A 15,000-nucleotide genomic window follows, 5' to 3' on the forward strand; every position below is an offset into this window, starting at 1 on the left:
TCTTTGTTAGGCTTAACCATCTTTACTCGGTACGGACCCAAATACGCTGGCTCTTGTTTGTAATCTTTTCAAATACACACGATCGCCCACAAACTCTTTTACCGCTGCGGTTTTGAATAAACCATCATACTTTGAGCTGTGTTTTTCATTAGCTCTTTTCAAAATGCCTTTCAGTGGTGCTCATTACTCTCCTCAATAGATTCAATAAATATACACGGTATTGTTCAAGTGAATAATTTAGCAATTGTTGCTAAGTGATCTGTACCGTATATGGTAACACAGGATACTGTCCATACACTAAAAAGAAAGGTGTGTCCCTGAGTGAAGCATTATATGCAATATTCAAAGCTAGCTCAGCAGTAGGAAGCATGACGTGCCAATGGAGGGGGTCATCAGTCATTAAGTAACATAAAATTCGCCCTACTTCCCTATTATGCTATTCCACTAAGCCCTTTACTGAAGGTCTATATGCGGTCACTGAGTAGTCTTCCAATTTTATCAAGTCCGTGACCAATTTCGCCACCTTGTTTATAAACTCGAGAACTTTATCACTTATCAAAATTTTCTGGCAACCAAACCTAGTAATGAAAGAGCACAACGCCTTGGCTAATGAATTCTACGATTAATCCAACATTGCCTAGGTATCAGTGTTCCAAGTAAATGCATCCACAAATACACATATATACTTATGTTGTGTAAAACGATTAATAAATGGTTCTACCAGATCCATATGCACTCTGTAAAATTTAAAAGGAATCACAGCCACTTTCTGGCTTCCGGGCTTCCGGTACAGTGTTTTTATGTTCTTTAAAACAGTTAGAAGCATGATAACCATTAATATAGTTCTCTATAGATTTTTCATTCATAACCAAAAGAAGGATTCACGTGATCTTCTTAAAATTCTATCAATTCCTAGATACCTTGCATACGGACTTGCTTGTACAATGTGGATGGGTTGATTAATTAAAGAGGGAGGAAGAACTACCGGTGCACAAAATTCCCCTCCCCTCTTCTCGTAATCACTATATAAAATATAATTTTCTATAAAAAAAATTCTTATGTAACCTTTAATATAATTCTCTATAGATTTTTTCATTCATAACCAAAAGAAGGATTCACGTGATCTTCAAATTCTATCAATTCCTAAATACCTTGCATACGGACTTGCTTGTACAATGTGGATGGGTTGATTAATTAAAGAGGGAGGAAGAACTACCGGTGCACAAAATTCCCCTCCCCTCTTCTTGTAATCACTATATAAAATATAATTTTCTATAAAAAAAAACTTCTTATGTAACCTTTAATATAATTCTCTATAGATTTTCTCATTCATAACCAAAAGAAGGATTCACGTGATCTTCTTTAAATTCTATCAATTTCTAAATACCCTGCATACGGACTTGCTTGTACAATGTGGATGGGTTGATTAATTAAAGAGGGAGGAAGAACTACCGGTGCACAAAATTCCCCTCCCCTCCTCTCGTAATCACTATATTAAATATAATTTTCTATAAAAAAAAAACTTCTTATGGGGCACACTCAGAAAATAACAGATAACTCTCCCATTACCCTTTAATCTCTGCCCCCACTCTTTCCATCCATTCCTCTTTTTTCTGTCCCTTTCGGTCTTCTTTTATGTCCCAACCTCCCAAGTTAATCAAACCTGCATCATCAATCATTCATTCTGGACACCCCTGGTCATGTCCTTGGCCACCCACATATATTCATCTTCGCCGCTCATAACTATCTCTCTCTCTCTCTCTCTCTCTCTCTCTCTCTCTCTCTCTCTCTCTCTCTCTCTCTCTCTCTCACCCCGTCTTCTGACTACTCATCGGGAGATTTCACATTCCATTCTCTATTTTCTCTATTTTGATGGGGGTCTTCAATATTTTGGTTACGTTCTTCGTTGCTCTTTTGTGCCCTAGTTGTTACTCCCATTACTGCATCTCAAGAGAGAGCATCAGCTACCGTGTTTCCTTTACCTTCTATGTGGTGAAAACCCTTTAAATTAAACTCTAAAAATCTCTCAATCCATCTCGCTTGTCGAAAGGCCAAATAATTTTTACATTACAAATCAAGTAAAGGGCGATGATCACTTCGCAACTCAATCGACTTGCTTAATAAAAAAAACCTATGCCTCTCTAGAACCCAAAGAATAGCCAAATCCTCTCGATCGAAAGTACTATAGTTCTTTTATGCCCCTTTTAATGACCGGGAAGCAAAACAAATGGGTCGCTCTCTGCCTTTATTATCTCACTAAGAAACTACGCTACATATAGCTATGTTACTCGTATCCGTTGTCACTAAAAATGGGCGATCAAGTCTAGGATATGCGAGTAATTGATAGATAGTTAAGGCAGCTTTTAAATGGTTAAAGGCCCTTTCTTCTTCCACTCCCCAATTTATTACTTCTCGTTTCTTTAAAGCATCTGGGGTCTCACTATATCTCCAAAACCTCTCATGAATTTACGGTAATACCCAGCGAGCCCTAGGAACCCAGCTACTTCCTTATCGTTACGTGGCCTGGGTAAATATCTAATAGCCGCTACTTTACTGGGGCAGGGTTGGACACCTTCTGGGGTTATTATATCACCTAAAAATTCGACCTGTTTACAGAAAAATTTGCACTTTGACAAATTTATTTTCATACCATTACGTCACAATGTTCTAAAACTTTACGAATATTATCATTATTATGTTCTTCGGGTGTTTTCCCTGCAATTATGATATCTTCTGAATAAACGTGAACATGGCCAATCAAGGGAGACAAAACCGCCATCATTACTCTGAAGAAAAAACTTGGAGCATTTTTAATACCGAAAGGAAAAAAATTAAACTGAAATAGTTGATCGTTAGCTTCAAATGCCGTTATATATTTACTATCTTCCTGAATGGGTATTTGATAGTATCCAGATTTTAAATCAACAGTTGTAAAATATTTACTATTCCGTACCTTCACAAGTAAGTCTTCGATCGAGGGCAATAGAAATGCATTACCTTTAGTGACTGCATTAAACTTCCTACAATCCACACAAAATTTAAACGAGACATCCTTTTTCCTAACAGCTACAATTGGAAGAGCCCAGGGGCATTCGCTCTTCTAGATTACCGCTTGTTTCCATAATTTATTAATTTCCCTTCCTATCTCACCCTGGAAATTAATGGGTACCTTATAAGGCCTTGACCTGATAGGCTCCGCCTGCCCAGTTTCAATGCTAAAGGGAAATCAATTAGTCCTCCCGGGTGGCTCATCTCCAATTGCAATTACATCGGAATAATTATTGACAATGTCACTAGCTACAGCTTCATATTCTGACTGACATAGTTTTCCTGCTTGCATAATCAAGTTCCGAGTGCGTTCGTCTGTGGTGGCTGGAGTTGTGGCTACCAACATCCCATTATAAGCAATTTCCCATAAGTCTAATCCACACAAAAAATCACTTCCTAACACAACTCTTTTATTTGACAAATCAACTATCATTATATCAGCTCTGTTCTCTTTTATTTCTGTCAAGCCTTCTAATATCAGGAGATTTGTCTCCTGCGTGCGCACCCAACGGTAGCATCGCCCGCACGGGCTCTTCGGTCGGATCCTGCCCGCCCGCGCGCGCGGGAATATTCACCTTCGCGCGCGAGCGCTTAACCTTCCTTCTGCGCACCCTCTGCTTTCTCTAGCTCACGCCCCTGCGCACCATCGCTCGCCCGCGCGCACCCTCGCCATCGACCTCGCTCGCGCGTGCCATCAGTCTCCCGTGCGCAAACTAGGGCATTTCCCATCGTGTGCGCGCCACCACTCCCCCCAGCGCGATCATCAACACTCCCCCCCCCCCCCCCGTGCCAGGCTGCAGGACAACGCGCGGCCAGGTCATCATCGTTGCCTCGCCACCCCCCACCCCAGCAAGCGCAGATCAGCCTGCTTGCCGGCAGGGGGAAGTTTCCGGAAAGGTCCAGGGACTTTTCTTCCCCTTCATCATCTTTTCAGGCGAACCCCCCTTTCGTAACTCCTCCTAGGGATCGGTTGATCCACTTCCCTACAGAAGGAGTTTCTGACAGCGCAGGCCGAGTACGAAGCTGACTCCTCGTAAGTCCTTGAGGAAGGCCTCCTCACCCCCCCAGACTTTCTCTCCCTCCCCTTCGGACAAAGATTTCCCGTCGTCAGGGGAGTCAAGTGAGGTGAAGCGTTCTTCCATCAAACCAATGAGGGAAACCCCACCTCACGCTGAAAAGTCTTCTCCGGTATGGGTGGAAAAGAGCCCCCCACCATCGTTGTTGAAGTCCTGCATCCCTCCCATGAGGGAGTCGAAGGACTCCAAGACAGTGCTGAAGTCATCATCAAGGCTTAGACCGGAGCCAGCCAAGCACTCGGAAAACGTCCACGGTCCCCCCAAGAAGAGCCTTTGGGGATAGGAGACTTCGCTGCTATCCCTTCAGGAGGAGAGCTGCAAGAGTCAGAACATGCGTTCTGGCAGGTTCTGACCCTTATAAGGAATCTCAATGAGTTTGCTGATCCAGAGATTCCTCCTCGTAAGGGCAAAGACACGGTCTTGGACCGAGTCTTTGGGACTCAAAAACCCTCTATGGCCAGTGTGGCTTTGCCCTGGTCTCAAGGGGTCAAGAGTGCCAGAGACCAGGTCGAAGCCAAGCTCTCTGAGCTTGCCTCCTCCAGCCGATCCAGCGCCGGCAACAAACTCCTCCCACCTCCTCGTGTCCATTAGAGGAGGTACTTCAACATCGTTGAGGAGACTTGATTAGCTCTTCCCCTTCACCATTCTTTGGAAGAGTTTACCAGGGGAGTCCCTCTTGAGAGACTCTCCAACCGGCAGGTCTCGTTCTCGGCCACGGAGATCCTTAGCCAGGAGAAGGTAGCGAAGTGTGCCATGCAGGCCACTTCGTCGCTGGATATCTGACTAGGGACCCTAGGTATCCTGTTACATTCAGATGATTTGTCCAAAAAGAGTACCAGGAAGGCTTTGGAGACCTTTTTACTCTCGGCCACTTGCACGATCGAGTTTCTAGCCCACCAAGTCTTGAACTTGTGGGCTAACACCATCTTGAAACGTCGAGATGCGGTGTCTGAGAGATTCCATCAAAAGGTCCCCAATACCGTGATCAGCAGGCTTAGGCATTCTTCCGTTATGGGGAAGAACTTGTTCGAGCCTAAGGATGAGGAGCAAGCGGCTGAGAGGTGGAGGACGTCCAACCAAGACTCTCTCCTGCATATGGCTCTAACATCGAAGTCCTATAAACCTCCAGCACCCCAACAACCACGTCCTACCAAGACCACAAAACCGGCAGCTGCAGCGAAGACGACGGTGTCTAACGGCCGTATGCTAAGAGAGAATATAGGGCCTCCAATTATAGGGCCTCCAATTATAGGGCCTTCTTTATACCCTATGGAAAGTGTAAGGGAGCCCTATATTTTTCAGAGCTATGTTTAAAGCATCTTCTAGGAAAGGGTGGGGTTGGTATCCCTGCTGAGAGGGTGTCTGTTGTCCTCTAAACAGTTGGTATGCCAGAAGAAGGTTTTGTTTACATTTGTGAGGGTAGAGTTGCCAGGTTTTTTAAGTGAGAAAAGTCCAACTTCTGATCAACTGCAGATTTAAAATGTCAACCCATAGAGTAAAAAAAAGCCAATATTATAGCATTTAAGGCCAACCTTTTTTATGATATTGCTAAAGGCTAAACAATTTCAAAAAGGGCTAAATTTTAAGTTTTTAGCCTGAAAAAAGGTGAACCTGGCAACTCTGTGTGAGGGTATTTACTAAGATGGGTACACGTGTGTCACGCATTCCTGTTCTTTCAACGAGTTAGTGACGACATATAGACAGTGGAAATGGCAGAAAAGGATTGTATAAGAGAAAGATACATAACTGCAAGTGAGAAAACTATGCTGGTGACCTTGATAGAGGAAAGAAGGAGCGGAATTTTATTCAATAAGAGCCATGACTTCCGCATCATCCATCAAAAAAAAAGAGGCAGGGGAAGAAGTCACTATCTTATTTAATGCTGCTGGTTATGGACCACCAAGAAGCCAGCAACAGCTGAAGAAAGTCTGGGAGAATGCAAAAGGAAAGTAAGTATTCATAAACACATTAAAGTAATAGTACTTTTGACTTACTTCCTGCATACATAAGCATCAGCTTAGGGATTGGCGAGGGTGAGTTTTATTTAGGCTATATGTAAGGAATAACATACTTTTCAAAGGCTGAGCAAATAAATAATTCTCATTGCAGTTTGTACTATTCTTAATTTCCGACTTTATACTGGTTAGCCTGATTGATTGGCATTTATTCATAATTTAAGACTATATACTGGCTAGCCTAATTATTTGGTCTTAATTTCAGGCTATCTGCTGATTAGCCTAATTGTTTGGCTTTTATTCCTAATTTAAGGCTATATACTGGTTAGCCTAATTATTTGGTCTTAATTTCAGGCTATATACTTGTTAGCCCAATTGCTTGACTTTTGTTCTTAATTTAAGGCTATATACTGGTTAGCCTAATTGTTTGGTCTTAATTTCAGGCTATATACTGGTTAGCCTAATTGTTTGGAACAAAGATATTCATTTAACCACTGAACTGTTGTAAAAGTTTCAGAGCAAAGAAACAGCATGCAGCCTGTAAGCGAGAGACTATGAGGACAGGTGGTAGTGCTCCTCCTATGCCTGAAGATGAAGAGACTGCTAAAATCCTTACTATCATAACTGATGACGTTGATGGTGAGGAGAATGAACTGGAAAGTGATGCACTTCGGAGTACTGGTAAGTCCTACTTTCATGATAATACAGAGAGCTCTGCTTGGATGTTTTGCATATTTTACTGATTGTCATACAAATTTGTTGTTTCTCTATTAATTTTTTCCCATAAAATTGAGAGGAAGTCACTTGTTTTACGCATATCCCCTACCTATCAATTTATAAAGATAATGGAATCCTGCAGTTCTCACCTTCTTGCACAGTAATTAGGGGGTTATTTAAATTCTGGGAAAGCAATAATTAGCAAGATATGTTGAAGAGGGGGGAAGGGGTTATAAAGAGAAAATAGCTCGGTTTCCTCACTAAACGACATGGAACTGACGTCAACATAGTCAACTAAACAGAAGTTCGAGATGCCAGCGTACATTTGATATACTGTATATCCAAAATATACTTAATCAAGAATTGTGATTACTCAAAAGTGTCACTATTTGTAAATTGCATATTTTAAGGACACTTCTGAGTAATTAATCCATTTTTAATTAAATATATTTTGAATATACAGTAAATCAAATGTACGCTGGCATCACAAACTTCTGTTTATGTAAGCTGGCATCACGAATTTTGTTTGGTTGACGATGTTGACATGTCAGTTCCAAGTCGTTTAGTGAGGAAACCGAACTATTTTCTTTTTATAACCCCTTCCCCTCTCTTCAACATATCTTGCTAATTATTGCTTTCCCAGAATTTAAATAACCCCCTAATTACTGTGCAAGAAGGTGAGAACTGCAGGATTCCATTATATTGGAGTAAATGGATAGCGGGGTGTTCTATACTATTACCCAAGAATCATGTCTAACATGTTGTGACCCACAATTGTGTAATTGTTAGGATTAGGTAAATCATTCATCACTTAAATATTTGCTTTACTTTTAGGGAATCTTTTATAGAATTAGGAGGAATTAGTAGCCCCACAGTTTGGAAAAGTAATGTTCTCAAGTACAAACATAGCATAACTCTTTTTTTTTTGGTCTTTTCAGGACAACCACATACTTTGATTGGTATCAGAAATGATAGGCAAAAATGTGAGATAAGATTTGATTCTCAAATAACGGCACAGCACACTAACAACTCTATACACTCCATCATAACACCTCCCAAACTCACCTCAACTGAATTCAACACAACACAGAGCACACCAGCTGGCAAAGTCTCCTCTCAAGAATCTAATGTGACACAGGATACTCAAACAAACCCACCCACCTCTATACAGTTTAATGCCAGAGACACCCTAACAGAATACACACCAACACCAGGCTAATGAAATTTTACCTCATCCCGAAAGCGCCGACGAACAACAAAGCTCACTCAGGAGCATCTCTTGAGATGCAACGAAAGGAGCATGAAAAGACAATGGAAAGCCTCAGCCTAGATATTGAAGTTAAGAGCCTAGGTATTGAAATTAAGAAAGAAAAACTAAAAAAAATTAAAAAGGAAAACGAGGATGCAAACCTTTGTCTCCAGGCTCATCAAATCTGGGTTGATGTGGGCAAGAAATTGTTGGAAGTAACAGGGGAACTAGAACAGGTAACCAAAAGAATTTGTGATAAACTCGATGCTTTAAACTGATCCAATGTCACTTTAAGTTTTTTCAGTGCAATATAGTATTATATATATTTCGGCTGTGAGGAAATTGTGCATTGTGTTCTAGTCTGCAATGTATTTTGACTACTGTACTGTATATTTTTGTGGAAATTAAAATTACAAATAACTGTTTCTGGTTTATTTTCCAAACCTGTACCATATATACATACTTTGAATTTGGTTTTTGATAACTTTAAGCCTAGTGCTGGTGATTATTTTTTTCCTAAGCAAAATATTCTCTGATGATTTGCTGTCTTTTAAAGACTCCTTGGACATTTCTCATTGCTTGAGGTTGCTGCCTCAATTCATCCTCTTGTATGTTTCCTTGGGCTTCTAGGTCATCTGGATCATGAAGTTCATGAATTACATTATCTGGCTCAGGTACTCTGTAGGCGATGGCCAAATTGTGGAGAACTGCAGCAGCAACAATTATGTGTTTGGTGTTTCTCATAGAAGTCCTCATTTTCTTTCCAAGGCAAGCAAATCTTCTTTTTAATAGTCCAAATGCTCTCTCAACACTGTTTCGCGATCTTATGTGAGAAGCATTATAGCGGTTCTCTCCACGGCCATGAGGAGCTGTCAGAGGAGTCAACAAATATTCCCGACATGGATAGCCACTATCACCCAACAAGTGTCCAGGCAGAATACCATCTTCGAGTTCCTGACAGAGTCGACTATTTTAAAAAATATTGCTGTTATGTGCACTGCCAGGCCACCGAGCTACAATGTTGTATAGCTGCAACTAAGGACCACAGACTGCTTGTACATTAAATGAAAAAATAACCTTTTCTGTTGCGGAAAACTTCAGGACGCGGGTGACTTGGCATCTCAATTGCAATATGAGTGCAGTCAATGCACCCAATTACACCTGGCATTCCAGCTATAGTCATAAATTCATGCTTAATCCTGGTAATATTATCTTGGTCTGGAAACTTGATGAACTCTCCAATTGCATATGCTACCTGGCCACCCCATCTACTAACAAAAGACTGTGATACGTCACACCAATCTGATATACCAAGTTGGTCGTTTTCAGTGGCAATATATCTCAATCCAATTAGGACCTACAGGTGAGAAGGCACAGGACAGCCTGTGGAAAAAGAAAAAATCATGAAATACTTACCTCAAACCATGTCCAGGCATAATTCTCAACTGTTTTTACTTAGAAAATTGTATAATCTTTTATTGTATTAAGAATAATATCTAGGCAGCTTCATATAACCTTTCAAATAACACATTTAGCAGAAACCAATAAAATAACTTGCCTAACTAAACTATGTACAGCAAATACCTCAACCTTTTTTTACCAATGGCACACTTAAGATCTCATAAGAATACCACAGCATACAGTATACTTGGCAAAATTTAAAAGGGTATACATGTAAATATAAGATAGAACTACAGACATAAAAAAATACCGGGTATAAATAAGAACTTATTTTACTTCAGTAAATATCACCATACAGCTTGAATTAGTTGTGGCATATAATTGTGCCTTGGCACACTGGTTGAGAATCACTGCTGTACAGTATACAGACATAAAAGTTACTTTTGCTTGTGCTTACAGGTAATGAAGGCACCTTATGTACTGTACCTACCTGGTACATTATTATTAAGGAAATGTTGTTAAAATAAAAATGAGCGTAATAGTATAGAACACCACGCTCTCCATTTACTTCAATATAATGCAATCCTCCAGTTCTCACCTTCTTGCACAGTAATTAGGGGGTTATTTAAATTCTGGGAAACCAATAATTAGCAAGATATGTTGAAGAGGGGGGAAGGGGTTATAAAAAGAAAATAGCTCAGTTTCCTCACTAAACAACTTGGAACTGACATGTCAACATCGTCAACCAAACAGAATTCGTGATGCCAGCTTACATAAACAGAAGTTTGTGATGCTAGCATACATTTGATTTACGGTATATTCAAAATATACTTAATTAAAAATGGATTAATTACTCAAAAGTGTCCTTCAAATATGCAATTTACAAATAGTGACACTTTTGAGTAATCACAGTTCTTAATTAAGTATATTTTGAATATACAGTATATCAAATGTACGCTGGCATCACAAACTTCTGTTTATGTACCCTGGCATCACGTTCTGTTTGGTTGACTATGTTGACGTCAGTTCCATGTCGTTTAGTGAGGAAACCGAGCTATTTTCTTTTCATAACCCCTTCTCCTGTCTTCAACATATCTTGCTAATTATTGCTTTCCCAGATTTTAAATAACCACCAAATTAATGTGCAAGAAGGTGAGAACTGCAGGATTACATTATATTGGAGTAAATGGAGAACGTGGTGTTCTATACAACTACCAAAATGAGCATTACATCACACACGAATAGCTCATCAACTGACATATAAGCACAAAAACAATGTGATAATGACTCATCCCTACCTCTGTTACTAAGAGCATTGGGCAGTCAATGCTCTATCTGTGCAATCAATGAAAGTGTGCATTCTTTACTTAATCGGAACCTCATCAGAAATTCTTCCTCTGTTATGGTATGGAATGAGTTCCTTCGGTCTGTCACAACCCTTCGTATGTGGCCATTCTGATAGCGCTGAAGGTTTCGGATATGACGGAATTGTCGGTACATGCTGAAATATATGAAATATACGTGTAATTTAAGACTCCTGAAATGTTTGTTAGCCTAGTGTTTAACTCTACAAAATCTAATCTGCCATCCTTGACCCCTGGCTAGCTCAATAGCAGCCCTCCACAGTCCACACTGCACAGCTAACTTACTCTTTAGTAGACTAGGCATAAACTTAGATGCACTATGAAATTCCCAAATTACGTTCAAATTGTTTTTTACACTTGTCAGATGATGATCATGCTGGAAATCAACCCTAGGCCTACTCCAGACACCATCTAAATTATCTTACAAAATTATGAACGAACCCTAGGTTAGGCTACCATCACCAGCCCAACACAACCAACTTGGAGCTATGATTTCATACATTAGGTTCACATTGGTTGAATTATTCTTGAAAACCTGGGAATCATCTCCAGATATCTAAATCATTTATAAAAAGGCAAAATTGTGGAGGAAAATTAGTTCATTTTGCTAGAATCTAAAGGATAAGGCCTTTTTTTGGCATTCTCTTCCAGAGGGTCACCCTCTGCCTAGGTTACTTTGATTTCGTTAGATTAGTTACCAGAATTTTTCAACTTCTCCAAGTCAAACTTAATGTAAACTTTATACAAATACAACAATTTCTCTTAAAAACAGATGAACCTTTTAGCATCAGTTAAAAACCAACACCTTTTCCATGCATGAGCTATCATATCTATTGGAAGAATGTAATTTATTTACGAATTCAAATGACAAGTTTACTTGCAACTACTATTTTATCACTTACTTTGCTAAAAAAATAATCAAAGAAATTCTTACCTGTGAAACTTGTCAGAAGCTTGTTTTGTTGTGGTTTGCTTGAACTCCGAGGGACATCTCCGAGTTCATAAAATATGAAATTTGGCCCACCTGTGCAATACTTTTTCTTTCTATTTATATGTTATTATTTTTGTAAGACATCTTTTGATAATATAAATGTTTTTCACAAGCAAAGAGTTGATATCATGACTACTATTTATTTATAGGGCTTGCAAAAGGCATGTCTGGGGTACCCTTTAAATAGTATTGGAACCACCCCTTAAATTATAGGGAACCCTAAATTTATAGGGCCTGTATATGTTCTAAGCATAGGAATTTAATATAGGGTCTATATTATAGTCCCTTTATTTTCTCTTAGCATACGGCCGTAAGCCCTTTCCTGTCAAGGACAAGAAAGGCAAAAAGTCCTCCAGGGGAAGAAAGAATCCTAGAGGGAGCGGCCGAGACCGCAGACGCTAGGATTGGCAATCCCCCTGCATGTCCACCAGTGTGGGGATGCCTACAAAGTTGCGCGAACAGGTAGCAGGAACTCAGGGCCGATTCCTGGACGATTTCCATAATCAGTCAGTGATATCGCGTCCTGTTAACAACATCTCTACCTCCTCTGACCGCGGATCCAGTGTCGTTGAGCTCCCTTGCCATGGGATCTCAAGGGGGCAAGCCCTTCAGGCAGAAGTCCAGACCATGTTGAAGAAGGGCGCTCTCCAAGAGGTCCTTGACGGGTCCCAAGGCTTCTTTAGTCGACTCTTTCTTGTAAAGAAGGAGTCTGGAGGCTGGAGACCATTCATCGACCTCTCAGCTATGAACAAGTTTGTCAAGCAAACTCCGTTCAGCATGGAGACCGCAGACACGGTCAGACTTGCAGTGAGACCGCAAGACTTCATGTGTACACTGGACCTGAAGGACGCGTACTTTCAGATCCCAGTCCATCAGTCTTCAAGGAAGTACTTAAGATTCAGCAGAGACAAAAATGTTTACCAGTTCAAGGTGCTGTGTTTCTGTCTCTCCACAGTACCACAGGTTTTCACCAGAGTGTTCACCCTAATATCGTCCTGGGCACACAGGATCGGCATCCGTCTCCTCCGTTATCTGGACGACTGGCTGTTCCTAGCCCTTCTTCGACACAGAGACAAACTTCTGGAACTTAGCCAAGATCTGGGGATTATGCTAAATCTCAAGAAATCATCTCTGATTCCCACTCAAAGACTGATCATAGACACCAATCTCCACAAAGCCTTCCCATCAGACGACAGGATAGCAAGGCTGAGGAGGGTTGCAAGCCCTTTCCTCAGACGAGAAGAACTCCCAGCCCAATCGTGGTTACGTTTCCTCGGTCACGTCTCATCTTTGGCTCGTCTAGTTCCCAACGGTCGCCTCCAGATGAGATCCCTCCAATGGCGACTCAAGTCACGGTGGAATCAGGGATACAATTCCCCGGACGTCATGATCCCTATGGGTCCTGCAGAACAGACGGACCTTCAGTGGTGGGTGACAGACAAGAACCTACGAAGTGGAGTGGATCTTCTCGTCCTCCCCCCCCCCGGATTTGACGCTGTTTTCGGACGCCTCAAAGAAAGGGTGGTGGGCCCACGTTCTGCAACAAAGGACCTCAGGCCTGTGGTCAGAATCAGAAAAGTGCCTCTATATAAATCTGCTAGAAATGAAGGCCGTATTCCTGGCCCTTCAACAGTTCCAACTATACCTGGTAAGTCACTCTGTGGTGGTGATGAGCGACAACACCACAGTAGTGGCTTACATCAACAAGCAAAGAGGTACCTTTTCAAAGCAGTTATCCCATCTCGCAGAAGAGATACTGAGATGAACCAAAGCCCACTCGATTCCACTATCGGCACGCTTCCTTCCAGGCAAGAGGAATGTGCTCGCCGACAGTCTGAGCAGAGTGTCTCAGATAGTGAGTACCAAGTGGTCTTTGGATCATATAGTAGCCAACAAAGTCGTGACTTTGTGGGGTTCCCCGACTGTGGATCTGTTCGCTACAGCACTGAACTTCAAGCTTCCGCTGTACTGCTCCCCAGTCCCGGATCCCAAGGCGCTCTGCCAAGATGCCTTCCAACAACGGTGGGACAATATCAACATGTACGCCTTCCCCCCGTTTTGTCTGATGAGGAGTGTGCTCAACAAGATGAAAATATCGGTCAATCTTTTGATGACCCTTATAGCTCCGCTATGGCATCAAGCGAAATGGTTTCCGGACCTTCTGCAACTCCTAATGGAACTTCCGAGAGAACTCCCTCCGCGACACGAGCTACTCAAACAACCACACGCCAAAATCTTCCTAAAAGCCATAGCTTCGTTACGACTTCACGCCTGGAGACTATCCAGCATCTCCTTGCTGAGAGAGGATTTTCACAACAAGTTACGGTCAGGATGTCTGGACACCTGGGAAAGTCATCTGCATCTATCTACCATGCAAAGTGGAGAGTCTTCTGTGGTTGGTGTCGTGGAAGGGGTATCTCTCGATGCTATTATTGCAGCAATAGCGGAGTTCTTCGTGTATTTGCGAGAAGAAATGCGCCTTTCAGTCTAGGTGGTGAAAGGCTATTGCTCAGCCTTAAGTCTAGCCTTCAGGCTCAAAGGAGTAGACATTTCTTCCTCGCTGGAACTTTCCCTACTCATACGGAGTTATGAACTTACCTGCCCTCAGTCGGAAGTGAAACCTCCTCCATGGAACGTGGTTCGAGTTCTCAGGTCTCTTAAGAGACCTCCCTATGAACCACTACGCCAGGCTTCAGATCGCCACATAACTTGGAAGACGGTGTTCCTACTAGCTTTGGCCTTGGCCAAGCGAGTCATTGAACTTCATGGCCTCTCTTATGACATCGCCCATTCAAGGAGATGGGGGGAGGTAACGTTCAAATTCGTCCCTGAGTTTATTGGTAAGACTCAGAATCCGGGGGTGCCAGACCCTCGGTTCGACTCCTTCTAGATTTCGAGTCTTCGTTCTGTAACAGAGGACTCAGACCATCTCCTACTGTGTCCAGTAAGGAGTCTGAGGTTATATATCAAAAGAACGGCTGCAGTACGTCCCTTGGTGCAGGCATTGTTTGTGAGCACTGGGAGGACTAAGAGGAGGGTTACCAAGAACACCATATAGGCATGGATTCGTAGGGTGATCCATCTGTCCCTGAATCCAGACCCTCCTCCGTCACATCACCCTAGAGCACATGATGTCAGGGGCGTAGCTACGTCCCTGGCCTTCAAGAAAAACTTCTCATTGGCGCAGGTGCTCCAAGCT

At 41.8% G+C, this 15,000-nt stretch overlaps 2 pseudogenes; one reads left to right on the forward strand and one right to left on the reverse strand.

Annotated features, from left to right (window-relative positions):
• The first annotated feature begins 5,833 nt into the window (after positions 1-5,833).
• On the forward strand, positions 5,834-8,323 carry LOC137616906 (myb/SANT-like DNA-binding domain-containing protein 3; annotated as a pseudogene).
• A 238-nt stretch (positions 8,324-8,561) lies between these two features.
• Positions 8,562-10,946, reverse strand: LOC137617422 (putative nuclease HARBI1; annotated as a pseudogene).
• Positions 10,947-15,000: the final 4,054 nt, after the last annotated feature.

The sequence above is a fragment of the Palaemon carinicauda genome, chromosome 23, assembly GCF_036898095.1.
Source record: "Palaemon carinicauda isolate YSFRI2023 chromosome 23, ASM3689809v2, whole genome shotgun sequence".
In the NCBI taxonomy this organism is placed as follows: domain Eukaryota; kingdom Metazoa; phylum Arthropoda; class Malacostraca; order Decapoda; family Palaemonidae; genus Palaemon; species Palaemon carinicauda.